This window comes from Colias eurytheme, chromosome 7 (genome assembly GCF_061535395.1).
Source record: "Colias eurytheme isolate Ceu_HAF_F1 chromosome 7, ilColEury1 Martin Lab GWU primary, whole genome shotgun sequence".
Lineage (NCBI taxonomy): Eukaryota > Metazoa > Arthropoda > Insecta > Lepidoptera > Pieridae > Colias > Colias eurytheme.
The window spans coordinates 4,877,206-4,900,531 of record NC_142986.1 but is presented as its reverse complement, the minus strand read 5'-3'; the positions used below and the strand labels follow the sequence as shown (position 1 = coordinate 4,900,531).

Here is a 23,326-nt window from a genome sequence, read left to right as displayed (position 1 = left end):
GATATGCTCGAAAGCACTGTTGGGCACCTTGACCCAGCCAGAACGGCTATCTGTATATCTCTCATATCTGTCACGTAAATACAATAAAGCAGACTCGGCTTAACCTAGATGCGAATATCGTTTTGCTTATTCCGTTGGCTGAGAGAAAATGTGCCAAGACGACCGTACACAGCGATACATCCTTTTAACGTACACGATTTCAAGGCAGGCGACAAGCAATTGTTTTCGAAAGGAACCTCTAAAAGTGAATATCCTTATATAATCACATCTCACCTTAAAGTTTTTACTTCCATTTAGCACGCTTTACTAAAAGCATATATTAAGCTGTCATAATAGAAAATTATTCGCTATTAAACGCTAAACATGTTTCCAGATAAGTCGTTACAGCAAAAACTTGTATGGGTATACAAAAAACTGAGGACACTAATGCACGTTTTACGCAATGTCGGCCGTCGTGTCCATCAGTAGCCAATCTAACCAGTTAGTTATTTGGCGAGTAAACGTAACATCTGTGCAAATACATCGCAGTCTCATCAAAGATTTTATACCTCCAAATTAAACATTTCAGCGGATTGGGGAAAGCACTCGCAAGATTTTACGATTGTTGCAGCTGTGCATAAAATATGTTAATTTATAGAGCGCTGTTTAAATGTCACAAAAGTACATTCGCGTAGGTCGTCCCGCACATGATTGTCGGCCATATAATATGCAAACACAGGCAGTAGGACGTCCGTATCCCAAAAAGGAAAATGAAAAATAAATGTATCCGGCCGATAGCGCGTGGGCCACAGATTAGTTCTCCACAAATATATTATGTTTACTTTATCCGATTGCTTTTCTTTATGGCTCGAGGCCATTATGGGAGTAATTTCTCTAAACTTGCAAATTATATCTTTTATTGCGCACACCGAGATAAGAACTGCGTATAAAGGTACTTGTCGGCAGCGATTTGCAATATTTTGTTCCTCGCTTTTTCTTTTTGTATGGGAGTGTAAAGGACGGAAGGTTCATTACCCCGGGGTCTTTACGAGGGGTGAAATATGTAATTTCTAAAACGACATAAGGGGCATTCGAAGGAAGGTCGCCCTGTCTCTGTCCTCGAGTCTCGTTACGAGAAATGGGTAACCTAGTTTCGGGCGCACCCACTCTGATATATACTTACGATTTAACATATCATGTCAATTAAATTGTATTAGTTTTATTGTGCTGTTAGAAAGCTGTTTTATTTCATAGAAATACTGTGCAATAGCTAATGAATAACATCATTAGCTATTGCACAGAAGGAATTTCAAGTAAAAAAACTACAATACTAGTGACAGTACTAAGGTATAGTCACCAACATAAAGTTCATATTAAATGTATGTATTACGAGCAAGTTCATATAACGGCAGCTATTATCTGATTATTAATATCAAGGTAATGAATATATAAGCAACAATGAAACCCAATCTGGCGCCAATCTGCGGATAAAGGTTGGCTCAATAGGCTTTTATGTAATGAGCATATGAACAGAATCAATATAGCGGTTTCACTATAAAGTCAGTTGGTATTAATTTCATCTAGTTGTTTGCAGGTACTGAATCAATTTGGTTTGGTGGAAAATTATAACTATAAATCGTTAATTCATCTTTTATTTTTAAACAGTTTAATTCCTAAGGCATATCTACCTAATTTTTCAACTCTACAAAGGCTCTACAAGTCTACAAAGACTTCTTGAGACCATTGATAATATGAATATAACTACGAGTATATTATTATGTACCTACCCTATATTTTATTTAGTTAACTCGTGCTATATTTAGTTAAATAACCTCAAGCAGTCGATTTTTATAAATTGTTAAATTATTCAATAATCTACCAATACCTTAATAAATTGATGTCGTACTTATGATTTGATATAATATAAAAACCTGTAAAGTGGATTGTGAAGTTGTTTATTTATTCTATAAGACCATCAAATAAATTATGTTTCAAACGATCGGAAATAATTTATTATCGTTTCGAAATGTAGCTCACTACTTTTTGATTTTTGACAACTGCTCTTCGTGATTTTGAAATTCGACTAAATCCTACGCATAATTTTTAATCGTAAGCAGTTGCTTTTTATTACAAACACTGGGAGATAGGTAACATAAAGGAAAAACAAAACTTATTAACGTTAATACTAATAAACACCAGTAAGTTGAAAAACTGATAAAAATTTATTGCTACCGCAATTTTTTATTGAATAAAGTTTAAAATATTTTAAATAATTATTTATTTAACGAAATCAAAATTTCTATGGTAAATAAAATTGTCATGTTTTCCATAAGAATCTATTATGCATAACCTAAGAATATATGTATTATGTATATTAACTTAATTAAATGTCGTATCAAAATAAATGTATTTAAATGTGTGTCTATAATTAATTATTATAACACTCCGATTTCCATAAAACGGATGTCCAGTTTTTATGTTAAAAAGTACGATTTAAAACATACTGACCTACGTTTTATAGCGGCTAAATCTAAAGAACATGATTCTTAATATTTATTCCATGCTATTAAGGTCAATGACATTACCGTTGGTAAGATATAAAATTGTTTCACATCCGTTTTAGAATTACTGTCAAAAATCTTATCTTTCCATAATTCTGGCATAAGAGAATGTGACGAATAAAGAGAAAAAAAAAACAAATTTAGAGTCAGAGACAATTTGAAGTTTTGGAGAGCTTTTGATTTAGGGTCAATGTTTCACGTTCTCAGTAAAAGCTTTGTGATGAATATAGTAGGTATCGGTCTTTTTATATCACTTAAAAGTTAAAAATTAAGAGAAGAAGTTAGAATATTCATTACTAACTAGGTAGGTACCTGTTGAAGGAAAATTGTAGAGTTTTATATACCTAGATCTCAGTTATCAGTCCCTAATATAAATACTTCGCTTAAAAATACGAAATTACTTTAAGAACAGCGCCATTTGCGAATTTAAAGATTCATTCGCAACCAAAAGAAACGTTGAATAACTTCAAAAAAAGGTTAAGTCATTTTGAACGTAGCAACAGAAGCGCGCGTGTCCTTGACACTCGGCGGCGGACAAAAACTCTTATCGGCCGCAAATTTTCGGCGCGTCGGTGGGTGTGTTCCAATGTTCTCAAACACGCACACAGCGAATACACCATAGAGTATAGAGTGGTGTTCTTTTTTTAAATATGTTTTTGAATCAGTTAGTTACTTACAAATTTTCTTTTGGGATATCGAATAGGACTTATTTAAACAATTCAATAATTTAAATGTATTGATAGTTTTTTGTTATATTGATTTACAGATCAAAATATATGGTGTATGATTATTGGCAAAAACCTTAAGCATTTTACCTAACTAGATATAAATAAAAGAAACACTCTAAAAACCCACCCCCATCTCTTAATTAAGCATTTTATGATGTACTTCAACTTGACCTAAATCAAAGTACATGTTCCATTTTATGAGCACGTTAATGCTTTTAGTTATTATGGTGTAGGTATTTGTTACTTGCAATAATGAAAAAGCTATTTAGTCTATTAGCTACAAATGTCTTACGTAGGCGGTTTACGTGTTATTTCTGTTTTTCTAAATATATTTGAGTGTGTATAAAATATTCCCTATTATAAATTTATAACTAATATTAGTTCGTAATTTGTAAACTACAAATAAGTCCTTTCCATTCGGTATTACATAACTTGGTACGAAACGTGGAAAATATTAAACATAATAAATTGTGTTGGACAGTCTAAATGTTATTAAATCTGTCGGCCATAATTCGGCGCCATGCTATACCTACTCACACGTATTATATACGCGTAAAAGGAACAAAGGAAGTTTGGCAACGTATTGTTCACTCAGTCAAGTTGTAGACGAAAAATTTGCATTGCATATGTTCGATTTTGACGCCCACGTTTTGACTCAAAAAGAACATCGATAGCTCTGCCTTTTTAAAACTTGATTTTTGATTGAAGCCAGAGCTTGGCAGCTGGCGCGTGTATTCGTTTTATTCTTCTATTGTTAATTGAATTATTTTTTTATTCTTCCTCAATTAAGGTTTTGAAACTGTTCAAAAATATTTTGTGCATATAAATATACTCGTAACGTTGGTTATTTTAAAAGTTAAGAAAGTAAAATAACTTTTTAAATACAAATATAATAAAACCTTCGCGCAACAGGACGAATCACGGATTAGCAGTTAAACGTACCTACCTACGATAGAGGTTCAAATTGCTGACATGTGTTTATAAACATCAATCACTCTCAATTCTATGGATACGGTTTAATAAATACACAACCTTCACCGATTTTATATCTTTACTATTAATATTAAATTAATGCACGTCTTGTAGTCACGATTGACGTGTCTGACTTAAACTGAACATAAATCAAATGCATAATTTTGTGCCCATTTGATAGTATTGCATATTGTTAATATCTATGCGTATTATTGGAAATGTATGCTAATAGTAATTTGTGTCTTTAAATTCTGAAATCAGAAATAGTTAAGGGCTTGGTCTAGTAGTGCAAACAAATGCATCCTGTCATCCTATATGTAAATAATACAAATGTACTAAGGGAAAGTTGCTCCACTTAATTTTTAAAAATTAAATCATTCGTATGCATAATTTAATATTCGTAATAAGTACCAAAAATGACAATTTGAAACAATTTTCGTGAAAATTGCACCGGGTGATTTTTTTTATCAGTACACAAAATTTGCGAATACTTTCTATTGATATCTTCAACTTCATGTTTATATAACTGATCAACTTTTACAAAGAAATTTGGACGAAATAAAAAAAAAAATAAGCTTTCCATACAAAATGCATAACTCTATACATTTTTTTCGACCTAAGTTTCTTAGTGCTTAGTTGTTCAGTTTAACTAATAAAACGGATAAACAAATTTTGTATATAATAAAAAAATGTAGGTAATGTTTGTGTTAAAAAATTATAAAATATAAAAATACGCAAATGAAAACAAAAGATATTTATTTCTGACTAGCTTCCGCCCGCGACTCCGTCCGCGCGGATGTCGGTCTTCGCGTCTTCTACAGATTTATTATATTATGTATAATATATAGATTTATATTGATAAACCTAATAAATCTTTTGCTAGCATTCTGATGCTTTATCGGTTGCACTGGATTGATCTCTTTTTCAATCGCTTGAATGATATAGGATGGGTCCTTGATGGGCATCGAATGCTGAAGTCTCGAATCAATCAATTCTGACAGTAGGCAATTTATGTAAAATCTTGATAATGGTCCATCATTTTATTTTGCCTAAACGTTACATAATTTTTTATATATTCTATTTTTAACGAATGATTCACTCCAGTCCAAACAGCAAATAAGCAGACTTCTGCTTCTGCAACGTTTAGTTGTCCCTGAATTTGGAAAAAATAGTCATGATTCTTATCTATGACAAAAGTGTTATTTTTTGCATTGTATTTCAAATATTAATTTTTTTATTTTTAACCGCATCTTCCGCATTCATGTCTTTTGCCGGAATTAGACATTTAACTTCTACTAGTCCCATTTTCCCTTTTTGATATGGGAGTGTATAAAGTAAATTTTTTAGATATTTCTCGTTATACTTTTAAAAATTTATTATTGTCATTTTGCTCATTAGGTAAAGTTATTTCGATATCAGTTTTAAGTTTTTTGATACCTGCAATAATAACGTCATAATCGCCTGCACATACTTAACGATTACACCCTGTATACAATCCACCATCCACATTCATAATGTTTTCCTGTCCTCCTCTCCTTTACGCTGTTCACCGATACATTTGAAATGAGTAAATCTGCTACCACTGAAGGATGTTTCATTGTGATCAGCAAATTTTCACCACTGTTGTCGATTATTTGTTTTTCATTTTTAATCAGCAATTCATCATCAGTTTTGTTTTTTGCAAATTGGTGATGTACCCTAACAATACGTCGAAAAGGGAAAGCATCAACGAATTATCGTTTTCGTCCTCTTTTTTTATTCTTCGCGTCTCTGTTACTTGTGTTTGTTTAGTTCTCAACACCCACTGAATTTTCTATGTTATTGTGATCTTCCATTACATCTGAGTTTTGATGATATGATGATAATCCATTCGTTTTAATATTGGTACTAAGAGTTGGTGGACTAAACTAGAAATGGCGGACTAAATTTGTCAGCGCGTCTGTAAGATCAGAATATAAAACCAACATCCTGTATTTAAGTTACAAAATTAATAATCAAACAACATGCCGCTACGTTGAAAATGACTAGAAGAAAAAATTAAAACACCTCGGCATATAATTTTGGAGTAAACAAATCATTTTCCCCGTATGGGGATTTCCCCGGATGAACTTGGGAAGTTCAAGTTCTCAATACAAGTTTATATTATATTTCGTATTTCTCAAACGAAAAATAAACATTTTTGGAACTTCAAAAAAACTTATATTATAAGAAAATTTATGAGATTACTTTAGTTTTTAAGAAATATACATCCCTTTACTGACACCCCGTAAAATAAAGAAATTGTTGCCAATCACCTTTGCAATCTATTTGGTTTCATTAACTTTATGTTTGAAGATAATTTTTTTTCTAGTAGTTACACGCGTATTTTTTTCGTTTATTTTCCATATCGAAATCAAATGTTTAAAAATACGAATATTTGCACAAAACTAAGATCAAAATAATCAATTAACAAAAATATTAAATTTAATGAAGTAGAGCAACTTTCACGTCGGTATGAAGGAAAATCGAGCGTAGAGCACACGTCAGAACGCTCCGGCCCAAGGAGCGCGACTAAAGAAATTCGCTAGGATTTTTCCTAATTATTTTAAATATTTTTTTAATATTTAAAGAATTATCAAAATTCAAAAAAAAATTTTTTTAAAGGATTAATACTCATTGGTCTTCAACCAACTCGAATAAATTAATGGAAAAAATAACTTTTAGCAGTATTTATCAATAGATTTTGTAAGGCAAAAAATGGGAAATTTAATGAATTTATAACGTTCTAATTAAGAAAATCATAAGTTTTTCGGCAATTGTATTCAGCAGTTTTTAATAACGACTATATAAGGATAATAATGCGCTGATCAGATTGTATAAATTGTAATCGGTTGCAACGTAGTGAGTGCACAAACTTAGCTCGAAATGATTTTGGGGGAAAGAGACTTATCTTGAAGGCCTGATTAAGGTAACATAAAGTAACTTTATAAATGTGAAAAAATTCACGCGCATTGCGTATATAACACTAATTGATAAACAAGAAAAAAAAATTCAGTTTATCATTTCATTAGCCGGGAAAAAATTGTCAAATAACTTGTTGAAAACGCAATTTTGCTAGACTGCAGCCTTAAGACGTGCATGTTAAACCAAATCATTCTAAAATATTGTGTTGCTAAGGAAGAACCTAATAATGTTAAAGTCATAATAAAAACAATTACATATTTTTCTTATCATATTCTTTCGTAAATTAAAGCACTCTAAGAAGATAGAGCTTTTCCTGTAAAAAAAAAATATAATGTATTTTTAATGAGAAGCCTATTTTTTCTCACGACATGATTTTAAATTGAATAAATAGTGGTAGTGCTATAATTCCTATTTAATGTGTATTCAGAACATTAATGTATGTGTGAAGTAAATTTAATATGAAACATTATTATGTATTTACATTTACGAGAATATTATTATTAAACACAGTTTAACTGAAGCCATTTTCCGTGTTTCGTATTCATGAACAATGTCAAGGACAACGCGTCATGTAATTTCCATGCAATTTAACATTATTGTAATTTTAACTTTTCATTTCAGTTCTCTTTAATTTTGCATTATGAATTTCTTTGAAACGTTACCTCGCTTGAATATAATAATTTTAAACATTATACGTGAGATTTATGAAAAATAAATATTACTATTACCTATGTCCTACGTTAGTAGGTAGGTATATGTATAAGGAAATTCTCTGGTTTTTCCAAGAGAGAAACAATGTTAATCTCATTATCTTTTCTGAACGTCATTTAAATGTGCAAATTTAAACGTGTTGTCGAAAAACTTCAGCAATAGGTATATTATTTAAATTACAATTTCGAATGCAGTTAATAGGTATTAATAAAGATAATATTTACCTATCTGCTGTTTTCGTAAATTATAAAAAAGTCAATATTAATTGATACAGCATTACTCACTTCGTTTACAACTACTTGACCACTAAAATTCATTGAAATTCTAAACCACTAAACCAAAATAGAGGTAGGTAATTTAGAAAAAAACCCCAACCCATATAGTAACACGGAAAACTCAAGTATTGATCGTGTAGTTGCAATTTGTCGCCGACCTCGAACATTTTACTACAGGAAACTAATAAAATGATAATACCTGCAGATTCACAAAGAGCCGGTATAATTACTGAACGCTATTATGAAGAGTAGCTTTGTTTGGCCTTCGTTGTCTGAATCGCATCTAGGGAGGTGTGTACGGTATGGAAAAGCTTTTGATTGGCGTCATGTTTATGTCTAGATGCTTTTTTAAAAGAGTTGTAGTTTGATAATGTACCTATATCGGTTTTAGTGTAACGATTTTATTCCGTGTCTTTCAACCTTGCAGGACAATGTGTCCAGCGCTCAATTGAATAGTGGTCTGGGAAATCAGATGGAAGACTTTACTTTTTACTATTAGGGGTTTGAATAATTTGAAGGAGTAAGTAAATCATATAAGTATTATATTCTACATTATACGTAAATGAATTAGTTGGCATAAAATATCAGTTTATTGATTGAGTGTGGGACTCTCCTGAAATGAAAATATAACCTACCGCTATCGCAATACTGGATAAAGTAAGGTTTATCTGTTATAAGTATACTTAATTCTCTAACAAAATAAATATTACCTTATTATTCCAATAGAGAAATATTTAACTTTACATGTTGATGTTCAATATTTCTCTTTAGCTATAACTATTCAAATATGAAATAATGTTTAATAATAAAGAAAATGTGTTTCATTATACCCTTTTCCTCAATTGCTTTACAATGGGGTAAGTAAGTACTCGCTAATTATAGGATAAATATTCTTGGTTTAACATAATTTTTGGGAACGTTGTTTTCCCCAAAATATACAATTTCCTTTAGTATTAAGTGTCAGAATAAGGATAACACGAATATTGTAAATATTTCTGAAGATTCTTTTTATCTGTTCCATGTAATATTTTTTTATTCACCGTAAGATTAAAAGATTCAGAGATACAGTTAGATAATTTGTAAACATCTGAAAACCAGCCGTGCGGTCTGACAAGGCTGTTTAAATTAGTTTTATGATTAATTTTAGTTTCATTACTCATATTTTTCATTACCGCATGTGAATTAATGAGAATTTTACACAGAACTTTCCGATTTATTGCACGACTTCTAATTACTTAGTATTTTTTTTTTAATTTGCATACTCACGAAGGCTTTTATTTTGCAGTATTCTGCATAGTTTAAAAAGAAGTAGTTTTCATATTAACTTTTGATAACACAGTATCCTGAAGCATTCATTCGTTTTTATATAACAAGGAATTTTTTTACTGAAAGTTTTGTAATGACGTAGGTAGAATAAACACAAACTATAAATTATTGGAACACATGATATTGAAGATGCAGTAACACAAAGCAATACAAACATTACATTATGCATGTATGAAACCGCGATACGCCACCAGTTTTACACAAATCTATTGTTGTTCGAGCAACGGAACCACACTGTAGCCTTGGATTTATTTAAGCTATAACATGCAAACGCTGTAATAATTGGAAAAAATCGAGTTGTGAGTTTGTATGTTACAATTATTGTTACAATGGCGTCTGAGTGTTGAATTCGTGAGATTTTTAGAATCTAGTTATTTCACAATTGGGGAAATCTTTAATATAAATTGTGCGGCATTTAATTGGAAATAATCGTAATAATTTATTGACTCTAGCTCTTCGTCAGTTTTCCTGCATGGACTTTTCGTTATCATTTGGTAAACGCGATATAAGCTTTCATAAGCCTTTTCGCCAAAATAAATTATTTTCAGAAGTACTTATATCTCTATCTGCATTGCAGATTGCAGATTCTGCAACTCCATAATAATGAAATATGAAATTCGTGATTCCGTATTCGGTATAAAATATAATTTAATGTTATATTATGTAAAAACATTTTTCACAACATTGAACCAAATCAAGTTATTAACATAGCTAAAATTACCTATCGTCTGGTTTGTTGAAATTGTAATAATTTATTGCATACCAAAAATTCTTATACCAATGGAATGAAAACTTTAAATCCTTTTATATAAAAATTTAAATTATGAGTCTGAACTTTGACCGTCATTTTAATCCCATTTCTCGTATTTGTGTTATAAAACCGAATGTAAAATGCTGCAAACATAAAACATGGATTAGTTGAATATCTTTATCAAAATTTGTACATAAGTATTATTATTGAATGTGCATAAGCAAGACAGAATAAAATATAGGTAATAGTTACACAAAAAAATAACATTCCAACATCTAAACATATTGCATTTAGAAAACAAAAAATAAAGATGGTATAAAAAGTTGCTAAATCTCATTTGTATGTTTTTATGTTAAATCGAACGATAAATAACTTAAATTTTACGAAGGTTACAAAGAACATTAAGAAAAATATCATAGGAAATAAAATAATCATTTTATTAGTAAATAATAAAATGCTATCGTGTAGGCTTTAAAATATAATGGGCGTTGATGAATGTTTGTGTTCGCGACCACACAAGCGAGTTAAAATTAAATAATCGAAGCAGTTGTAACCATGAAACTTCGATTATAATTATGGTAGAATGGATGGTCCATTCAAGTCAATGTAAGTATTTTTATGTCTTAATTATCTTTAATAGTACAAACAACCTACGTATGTTTTTTGCGGTATACGAGTATATCTACAATATTAAGTATTAACCTACAGATAGAATGTCTTCTCCAATCAATTTCGACGTGTTTAAAGGTTTTTTTCAAAAAAGGTTTTCTTTTTGAGACATAATATTTCAAATAAGTAGTTAGGTGTTTTTTATAAAGAAAAAAATGATAAAAATACGTAGGTATTCAGCTGAACAATACGCCATTGTGGCCATATCTTCCATAATGAATTCATCTTTTTTGTAGCATGTTACAATTAATATCTCTATTTCAATAGTGGAGATCCGGTTCGAAGGAATACATCATAATAACAACATACACATCTAATGATGTAATAGAGTAAATCTCATCTGTGGAGCGACGTGATGTGCATTTCGATCTAATCCTTTAATAATTATACTATTTATTTTTATTCGAGAGGTAGGCAATTATGTGGATTTATTTTTAATTCCATAGTCAAGTTTGATTTCAACGCAATTTTCTTATCCAATATAACTTATCCAAGATAAACGTTGTATAGTAGAGATTTCCACGACCCACATATTATGAGGTCGAATTTTCATCTTATACTTAGTTGTTAAAACTTTTAAAACAGAAACCTGTATTGACAACAACCATTTTATAAATTAGGTATGTGAATGTGTTATACAATTATTGCACATTTCATTTTCATTTCCTTCACACATGTAATAATTGTATTACGTATTATTGTACTTTATTAGGTCATTTCAGAATTAAGATCAGCGGCCATTGATACATTGGTACTGATAAGTTCCGTTTCAAGGAATACCACACAAATACTAGAATACAATAGAACTTCTTAACCACAAACCCGTTCCATTAACACTAAGCCGTTTACAAGGTGAGGTCATGCCCCGAAAATAGCTTCATATTTATAAAGTTTTAGTGTCATAAAAGCTAATAATGAATTTAAATGAAAGGAAGTAAGTTTGCGTTTGAAAACTTTCGCGATTTCGCCCGTGGGCGGGTACAGGTTTGATGCCCCTTATCAAACCTTTATATGAAATAATGTGTACTGGTAGGTGATAAAAATGTAAACGAAAAAAGTATTTGGCAGCTATTGAGCATTATGAATATAAAATTCGAAATTTAAAATTTGAAAAGTGTCAAAACGTTCGAAAATTACAAGATTTGCCCTTAGGATAAATGTGCGGAAATAAACCCTTTAAATACAACGTGTTCAAATTATCGTATCGAATAAATAACTTTCTCCTTAACAAAAGCAAGATGCAATTTTAAAAGCAAAACATCTGCATAACATTATGTTAAGAGGGCATGTCGCGATACGATATTTTCGTATTCGGGTAATGTAAATATTGCTATAGCGTGCGTATGATTTATGATTATTTAACAAGTCTTGTTTACCATGTCGATCGTTTCAACATTTTCAATACTTATATTTGAACACGGATCCGTAGCAATTGAGAAAAGCTTCTGTAGTGGTTAAGTTCACACATTTGTTTGTTTTGTTGATTGCGTAAATGTGTGATTATGATTTCCAAATACTTTGGTAGTTTGGTAGTTAAAAGTTGTCAAAGGAAATTATTTGAATCTGTGGGGCTCTACTAAAGAGAGCTTTGAGACAGAGCTTCGAATAGAAGATACCTTTTATAATAACATCCAAGAAATTGAATAATATCTACCTCTTCTTCGTTAATGCTACACAATTACACAATCATATATTTGGAAAAATAGATATACATATGTATCTAGTTCTGTTTAGTAATCTATGGTTAGCTGCGTAGTTGTTGACATAAATTTGACATTTCCATATTAATTCATTCGGAGACGACGATTTAATTCTTCCGATGTCAATGATTATCACAAATGATTTCATTATTATTATTGCTTGAACAATTTCCGTGCCTAGTGACCTATATTGTTTATTCCCCAATCTTCGCGCCCACACGCTCATCTAAAGAGCTCTTCAATGTCAATGCTTAAGATCAATTGAGATTTAAACATAATTTTTTAATGTTATATTACGTCAACTAATGTGTAATATGAGCTTTAAGAAAATATTTTGGAATGTTGTTTGATATTTAGTCTTTAATAGCCTTTGCTGTCAATGTTTGAAAAATACGCAATTTATTTATTTACCTAAACAAATGAATATTTATTGTTCATCAATCAACCCAAGCTATTAGAGATCTTAATTCCAACACAAATTAGCCTCGACTTAATTATTGTAATACTTATATCAGATCATAAAAAATATACAAATCTGGTATCACAATTGAAAACCAATTTTCACAGAGCAATACTTGATCAGCTTGCGTAGATAAAAATATGATACGCGTAATATCATTGATCTAGAAAATTCGAGAACGCTAAGTAGCTACGAATTAATCTAATAACTGATTAAAATTTTACAGCCCAGTGACTTCGTAGGAACTGGGCTAGTCTGATCGAGGCTTAACTTTACGAGCACACGTCTCCACTTGGCTCAATAAGGATTTATTGCCCCACAAACCCGTATTAAGTTTCATACCCTCTTGGAACGTAATCTGCCCTGTAATGGACTATTACATGTTAACGGAATACTGAAATACTGATTGATTTAGTTTAGTTTATGGTTTTTCAATGTTTTCTTGTAACCATTCCTTATGTTGAAAATATGCACATAAGTGGAGGTTACGTGATGCTTAGCCACAATAGGATAAAGCCTCAATCATAGTATTTAAGTACTTAACTCTATTATTCTCTAGTCTCAAGTCTTAAGGTTAAAATAACACAATGTCAAACAAACTAATAATTAGGTATACCTTAATGTGATAATCATCCTAGAGCAGGTAAAGGACAAAACACGATTGTAAATACATTAAACTTCACACCAAACATAATAATATGCTCATAAACCTTTAACAACATAAACAAGGTTGATAAAAATGTGTCGATGAGTTGGATACATTGTAGTAAGTAGGTTACTTTGATGTTATAGAGCAATAAAGCAACAATGTGTCAGTTCATTAGAAGTTAAAGTGGTTCTTCGGAACTTTTACTATCTTTCCTAAAACATAAAAGTCTAAACAACAAATAATCAAATCGTGCTTTTCAATGATGTTTAAAACTTTTATTAAATATGTCACTATTCGTTAAATTCAAATACTTAAACAAAACATAGTGTCTATCTAAATATTGCATATTTTTACAAAACAGCTATTGCGAAAGAAATAAAACATCCAAGCCAAAATTGATACTCGTTAAATTCCACAGCATAAAGCAAATACTAGATAACTCATACAAAATTTTCATAAGCGCAAATTCGCTTAATGGAAATCCATTATAACGCGCTAACCACAAGATACAAATTGTCGGAATCAATACCACTGGGTCACGAAATGGCTGTTTTGGGTCACGTTACCACCACTTTAGGGTAAAACTATAGAGATGGGTTTCTTTTGTGTTATAATGAAGTGATTTTTGCAATTCATTCTCCCGTTTTAAATACATATAATTGTGACGATTGTAAAAATCTAATTGTGAATTTTATAGTCACTTTTCCTTGTAATTCATACTTATTACAAGGAAATTATAGGTACAATTAGTTTGTTATTCGAATTTGAATGCATGATGAATTCGGAATTTCTCTGTGACCCTCCAAAAAGGTGTGGTAAAAAGTTTGACATTAAATACACATTCTTCAGCATATGTGCATACCTACTATTGGAGGTTATTACAATATTGTAATAAATATTATTGTGTTATTCAATTCTTAGCTAACGAATATCGAAGGTTACAATAACCTTGCTAGACAGATACTGATTAATGGGAATTAATTATACGAATAAATAACTTGGTGTTAAAAAATGCGTAATTCACTTCCCATGAGGCGTTAATAAATGGTTTTGTAGATAGTGAAACCTTATAGCTCCCGAATGTCGCAGTAGATACTAATTAACTAAATATAAAGAATAACGAAATGACTGTTGAAAAATGATTTTAACCTAATATTGTTGAGCAATTCAATCTTGGTTTCTAAACAGCGATCGGGTTACAGAAATGAATTAATTGCTATCGGAGGTCGATGCTTTTGTTTCATAGTTTGGGGACGACATTTACCTACGTGTTTGTAGTTTATTTTTATAATTTGAAAGGGCTTGTTAACAGTTATTTTGCAAGATTATTTTAATCTTAGAATTTTAGTATTGAACTTACATAATATTATGTTAAATTTTCATATAGGTACCTGTTTTTTTGTTTTTGTCGGCTTATGACGATGTATTTATTCATCATCATATTTCCACGCTCAATAAGTTTGAATAAATACTTAACCTACCCACCTAACCAAAATGAAGATATTTTACATTCAATTGAATCTCCAATTAATTTATAAACATAATATCGTTGATGATAGAGCTTATTATTTGATTCCATTATCACCACTTTAATTTTAAAATGCATGCCGCCTATCATCCGCAATGGCCTCCCATTTAGCCTTACAGATTACGCAATAGCCTAGGTGTTATTCTAGGTACATGCACGCAGCCTTAGCAGTGGTACTAGTGGGTCAGTGTTCATCCAGTGTGGGCGTGGCCTTGTTTCGCAAAGCGCGATCCTCATTGGCTGATTGTGAATTGCCTTGCATTTCACTTCGCACTGCTAAGACTACTAAACAGGATACTCGATTTTCACATTTGACTCATAATTTTCGACGCTTTTTCCTTGTTACAATGGAAGTGTACTTCTTTTTGATGTGAATACAGCGAACAAAACAAAAACTCAATTATAAAGATACTACAATTTATGCTAGCCACCTACATATGAATAAATTGTAGTTTTAAATGCTACCTACTTGGTCGAATTAATTGATACAGCTACGAATATGACCATATTATGTGAAGTATTTGGACAAAAAATCAGTGTCATTACTCATTACAGTAAAATGTCATAGTTGGGTTCAAACAAAGAGCATTCATCAGCCGAAATAGAACGCAAATAAGTCTATAAAACTAATAGTTTTTCTTGTCAAAAGGAGCCATTAAAATTCCTAGCGGATGTTAAGAAATTGTCCGAACGATAACGCATTAAAATGTACAGTCCACATGTCCCACTAATAAAATGATGTCGTTTCTTTGATCGCCCACCATTATTTTTTTAAACTCAACCTTTAATTTTATTCCAGTCCAAATTCACATAAGTGCGTAAGATTCTTTTGTGTTGGACTATTGTTTACATTTGTGGATAATTTGAGTTGATAATCTTGACATTATCATACTAATTTATTGAATAACATTTTTTAGTATCTTATTTCTAAATATGGTAAAGAAAAACATCAATTATCATCGTATTTTAAGGATGATAAGTGTTTTATAATCTTTGAATAAACACGTGTAACGCTTCAGTTTAAAAATAGCTAAAAGTTCTGATATTTATCGGCATGAATTACTTACAATATTGTTATGTAACGTACCTACTACATACGTAGGTAGTATATTATTATTAGTCTGTGCTACTACCTATTGCCAAGAGTAAAGAAGATACTTAGATACTATTTACCTATCTGATATTATGATTTCCGCAAAAAATATTATGTAAGTAAATTTTACATCTATTACGTGGTCTCTACCTCCAGTCCTCCAGTCACATTTTTTCGGGAAGCTCATTGGCACTGAATTTTGTAGTTAAAATACTTTATAGGTAGGTATATCACCTAGGCTACAATTATTTTCACCTTCAAAATTATCATGGACTAAGCTGTTATTAACTGTTGTTTATATTATTAAATAAAGATAAAAAATAATTATTAATCTATGTCAGCTATTGATAGAGAACGAAGAATAAATACTTATATTAGGTATACCTGTTTGATAGTTGAACAAAACTGTGTTTTGCTTACACAATGGACAGTTAAGTTACAACTTGGGCTATCCATCACTTTGTTTACACTTAACCTACGCGTCGGTATATAAATTGTACAACAATGATGAATGATGATATAACTTACTTGTTTTTACATCATTAGGTCAGGAATATTCACCTAATTTTTTAGGTAAAATTTTCAAATCATTAGCTGTTTTTATTGGTATAATAGGCACGATATCATTTATAGTGATTATGAAAATTTATTATGATTACTTAACATATTTTTATTAATAACAAGGTTCATTGATAACTTAAAGTTCACAAAGTTTTTTATGAACTTTCAGGAGATATCAAAAATACAGTGTTTTATAAAGCTCTACTTATTCTATCAAAATGCCTACACCTATTTTTATGAAGTCGGAGAATGCAAATGTAAATATTAGCGATTCATTGTATAACTATGTATTCATGTATCTAATGGTTAATATATAAAAATGAATCGCAAAATGTGTTGGTAAGCGCATAACTCGAGAACGGCTGAACCGATTTCGATAATTCTTTTTTTATTATATTCCTTGAAGTACGAGGATGGTTTTTATGTAGAGAAAACGTAAATATGTACCACGGGCGAAGCCGGGGCGGACCGCTAGTGGTTAATAAATAATTTAGCTTATATATAAAACTATTTTATTTCAGTAGGTACCTACATCTATTAGCTAGACGAAGGTATAAAAATAATAACAGATCCCTTTCTTCTATGCGTCTTGAAACAACGAAGTGTTTTTGTATACAGTGACAAACATTTGAACAAAGGGTTGTAGTAGAGAATAGAATGTTATAAATAAACAAACTCTTTATTTTGAATTGTTTTTAAACAACATTCTTCGTGTTCGTTTCTAAAACGAAAACGGTTAATCTATTATTATAAAGCTGAAGAATTTGTTTGTTTGAACGCGCTAATCTCAGAAACTACTGGTCCGATTTCAAAAAATATTTCGGTGCTAGATAGCCCATTTATCGAGGAAGGTTATAGGCTATGTATCATCACACTAAGACCAACAGGAGCGGAGTAATGCGGGTGAAACCACGGGGAACAGCTAGTTTAAGATAAGTGTGAGTTATAATAACAAATCCTATAGGATCTACGAACCTATAATAATATTTTTTTGCTCCACATCTTATTGTATATTTCTATCCTACTTAACTAGTAGTAAGTTTCATATAATCTGCAAGGATTTATCAAAAAATGTATGTAAATTTACAACGCTGCATAAAAAATTAAATAATGTATGTACGTTAATTTCGATGGAATCTTTTAATTTTTTATTTTCATTATTCAAGTAGGTATTGATTATGATCTTTAAAAGGAATTATTTTATCAATCCTCAGGTACATAAAATAATATCTTATTTGATTTATTGGTGATGTAGAGTTCGTTAGTAAAGCCAAAAGCTTAGCTTCGCAAGAGATCGCACAGAGATTTAAAGATTTATTATGTATAGCTACACAATTTATTATCTTTCTAATAAAATATGCAAATACAAATACACTTTTTATCTAAATTAAAGCATCAGCTTGTCTTTATGTTTAGCTATTGCACGTTTCTACGACTTGCGAATTAACATATAAGATTATTTTTACTCAGAAATTTCTAAGAGTTATATGAACCCATAGAGTAGCTATAATTACAACATATAGCGATAAGCAAATTGTTTTAGAAACGGACTTTGAAAAACGATTTTAATAATCATATTAATGCTTATTATAAGATTATTAAAGCTCATACTTAGCATCACTACATAGTATAAAACAAAGTCGCTTTCTCTGTCCCTATGTCCCTTTGTACGCTTAAATCTTTGAAACTACGCAACGGATTTTGATGCAGTTTTTTTTAATAGATAGAGTGATTCTAGAGGAAGGTTTATACGTATACGTACCTCCATTAAGTCTCCCGTGCGAAGCCGGGGCGGGTCGCTAGTTACTTATTAAGCTTAGTGAAGAAGAGACAGGCAGACAGACTTACTTTCCCATTTATTATAAATAATAGATAATGGAAATGCAGTATATTATATAGGTATGATTATAGGACTCAATATATGCGACAATTAATAATTACTCGCCTTTAACAGGAAATAAATAGCTGATGCAATTTAAATGATTGAAGTATTAACTTATTTTTTATGTAAAACAATATTAATATTTCCTGTCTAAGGAATAAATATTAAAAAATCACCGTGAGACCCATAAAAACTTTCACAAAGATAATAATCTTCCAAGAGAAATCTTGAAGTTTAAAAATAAGTAACAATTCAAAAACAACTTACAAATCGTGTCAGCTTACAACAAAAAAATGTGTAGGTAGAGACAAATTTTCCTCTCGTTCTATTCGATATTTTATATAAATAAAAAAGTTGTTTAAGATTAAAATAAAATCCTGGAACATATAAGTTACCTACATAATAATAATATAACGCTTTTCTTGTTTTTTTTTTTGATAAATAATTATGTACGAAAATATTTAATGAAAATATGTTGTAATATTAAGATAAAATGAACCAGAAGCTGTGTGTCCGACTCCGACGTCATGAACGATATGTGTAACTTCAAATATTATGGTATTAAGCAGTATAAAATTTTACTAAGTTCTACTGTAGTAAATAGTAATTACAGTAAGTTTTTAAGCCGTAAAATTTACAGAAAATTTTATGATAGAAAAACCCACATACCTACCGCGAGTATGTCATTGATCCATTGATAACTCAATAGGAGTTAACACTTTCTATAGCATACAACAATTAATTAAAATACATTTATTAACTAAATAGTCAATAATGTCAGTCTGTTACGTATATTTTACACTAATTCGTATTATTCGTGCCTGGCAGAACGCCCGCCGCGGCAGGAACATTTTCATAGAGAAATATAAGCCATTTCAGTGCTAATGGATTGCCGGGAGAAAAAACAAAATAAATCATGTTAACACAGAAACGTGAGCGAAATGGAGTAGGTGTGATTTAGTGTACAATGCCACGCAACTTTCTGTTATCAGTTAATATAGGCTGAAAATATTATGTAGTCTGTCTGAAAGTGAGAGGTCAAGCCCGCATTGTTACGCACGCGATTTCTTTACAGTTATAATATTTTGACCGTGAAAATGTACCGCATTTTACTGGTAAACCATTTTCTTTATATTACGTTGAATGAATGTGAAACTGAAGACAAAATGCACAATGTTTGTAGTACTTATGTGTGCATTCCCTTATTTCGCGTCAGTGAGACGCCGCAATAAAACACAGAATAGCTTTCAAACTCTTTAAGATCGCCAGTATACATTTAATCTGCATTTAAATTAGAAGAACTTTGACATCAGGATTTGGCTTTAGCACAGTAAAGTATATATTCTAGCATAGGTACTATGAAAGCTCATCAACATAATTATTAACTCTGTGTCTATTTTTTGAGATTCGAATTTCTTGATAAAAATTATGAAGGATCGTAACAAAACTACAAACAAACAAACAACTACAAATTAACAAACCGTTATATTAAGAACATTATAAAATTTATATTTATGCTTCAAATAATTAATTTAATCTGTAAACATTATGCTACTGTAGAGACAGGTATTTTAAGCTACAAATCTTTAAGTGCCAAGTAAAATAAGTTTATCCAGCGCATGCAATAATATTTCATCTGAAACGTATTATTGGTGTTTCAATAAGGTGTCGATGGACATTGACAAGCTTAAGTAACGCCTGTCATATCTTTCACTCTTCATCGTTTTTCCATTTGTACGACACCACAGACACGAATATAAATATTGATTTAAGATCACTTACACTTTTATATTTACTGGGGAACCGTACCTATACTTACTATGTTTTATAATAGAAATCTGTAAGTATATACTAGGGATTTAAACCTTGCTTGATTGTTCTTGAAATACTATTTTAGAAAAATAGAAACTTTCTTAAAGAGAGCACAATTTAATGTAGATAAATCGTCAAAATCATAATTTACATGATTTTTAGGGTTCCGTAGCCAAAATGGCAAAAACGGAACCCTTATAGTTTCGTCATGTCCGTCTGTCCGTCTGTCCGTCTGTCCGTCTGTCACAGCCGATTTACTCGGAAACTATAAGTACTACAGTGATGAAATTTGATGGGAATATGTGTTGTATGAACCGCTACAAAAATATGACACTAAATAGTAAAAAAAAGAATTGGGGGTGGGGCCCCCCATACATGTAACTGAGGGATGAAATTTTTTTTTTCGATGTACATACCCGTGTGGGGTATCAATGGAAAGGTCTTTTAAAATGATATAAAGTTTTCTAAAAAACATTTTTCTTAAAGTGAACGGTTTTTGAGATATCAGCTCTCAAAGTCGTAAAAAGTATGTCCCCCCCCCTCTATTTTTATAACTACGGGGTATAAAATTCTAAAAAAAATAGAGGTGATGCATGCTAATTAACTCTTTCAACGATTTTTGGTTTGATCAAAGTATCTCTTATAGTTTTTGAGATAGGTTGATTTAACTGTAATTTATTATATTTGCTGCTACGGAACCCTTTGTGCGCGAGCCCGACTCGCACTTGGCCGGTTTTTATAATTCGTACGAATCGTATCGACCCAATTTCATAATTGGCAAGACGCCCGCCATTTGTTTGGTGAACATGGGAAATCCGTCAAATTTCACCATTAGGGCGTATTCAGAAAGAAAGCTTGAAACTTATAAGCGCTTATCGGCGCTTGTCATGTTCATATATTTTTCTGTCAGTGCTGGTAACCCGCGCAGGAAAATATATGAACATGACAAGCGCCGATAAGCGCTTATAAGTTTCAAGCTTTCTTTCTGAATACGCCCTTAGTCTGCATCATATTCGTTTTTTGACAATAATGAGGGAAAAAAATTGACATGACAAATGGAAACATTAGTAGCTGTTTTAGGATAGATAAAAATATTGTTACATGCTTGTGAAAATTAATATAAAAATTGTACATTAAATAAACCTGCAATTCGCTTAGCATTGTTTTAAAAGTCATTAAATCCATGTTAAGAAAAGGTCAATCTAAATAATCCATCCATAGCACACAATTTTTAAACATAGCATCTATTTATCATTCTACGTTCAAGAATTACAAAAACCCGGTACTTGTCCATTCATCCATCGTCTTATATAACATGAATTGATTAATTAATTTGCATTCAATTGTTAATGAGTGTGAATAAAGCCGGGAGGCAGGGTGAACATTCGAGGTCGGATAGAACAATCGACGAGGTAATTGTTTCTACGGTTTTAATCAGATAATCTTTGAATCACACTTTTTTATTAATGCTCTCAAGTTCGACAACTAAACCTGGTATATTATCTACCTATATTGGTTACTAGCGGTCCGCCCCGGCTACGCCCGTGGTACATATTTACGTTTTCTCTACATAAGAACCATCCTCGTACTTCAAGGAATATAATAAAAAAATAATTATGGAAATCGGTTCAGTCGTTCTCGAGTTATGCGCTTACCAACACATTTTGCGATTCATTTTTATATATAAGAAGATTATCATCAATAAGCATTTTTTTTCTATTCATTTGGTCCAAACAATTGAAGAACTTTACAGGATTGAGCCTATAATTGCACTTTTAGGCTTTGAGTATTAAATAATAAATATAGGTACCTATACCAACATTTAAAGTCTGTTCTGTTTAACACTTGTTTAACATAAATAAAGTGACAAGAGACAATATACATATTTCATGAATACACATTTACAGAAATAGAGTTTCCGATAAATACGATTAAAGACAAAACATTAATTTGCCGACCATTAAAACGATTGCTTAGTAGTAAAGTAATCATATATAATTTCAAATTAATCACAGTGTAGTACCGCGCAATCCAAGATAATTATATCGCAAAGGCATTTATGCAAGTTTGCGCTTTATGACCTTTGCAATAATGCGAAATTCCGTTCCAATATTTATTTCATATTGTAGATAATTAGTGTTTACCTATTCCGAGATGTTAGTTCACACCTTTACTTGGACGCAAGCCAATGTTCATGTCTATGGGCCGGAACTAAGTGTCTAACGCTTAGAATTTCATTGATGTTTTATGTTATGTTGTAATATTTCACGTTCTATATCTTCGTTTGTAATAATCTATTATTTAGCATTACATGAGATCCGATTACTCCGCTCTATTTATAGCCATAAACACTGGCTGAGACCGGGCTAAGAATACATTTATGACGGTAAAATAAACATATTTAAGTAATGCAGGTTACACTTCAAATCTCGGAAAACTTTTTTTACAGTTCTGGTTATGTGACTAAAAGAATCGGAAAGCAAATTAATTTTCACTTTACAGATATATCTATAGAAATATACTGCATAAATACATTAAGAATGTGTTATCCATAGTGATCATAATCTAATAAAGTAGAAATAATAATTATCGCGGTATTTTAAGTGCAACACTACCGCTGATATGATTGAGTTAAAATGTGAAGAACGTGCGATGTCGGTATGTCATTTCTAAGATCATTTCAATTAACCATGATTGGTTTTCCTCACTTTTCAAAACCTTTTTTT

General features: G+C 31.0%; 1 protein-coding gene across 1 annotated transcript in view; it reads right to left on the bottom strand.

Annotated features, from left to right (window-relative positions):
- Positions 1–23,326, bottom strand: part of Atf3 (Activating transcription factor 3) — a 51,304-nt gene that overhangs the window by 12,341 nt on the left and 15,637 nt on the right. The gene's annotated exons all lie outside the window — the stretch shown is intronic.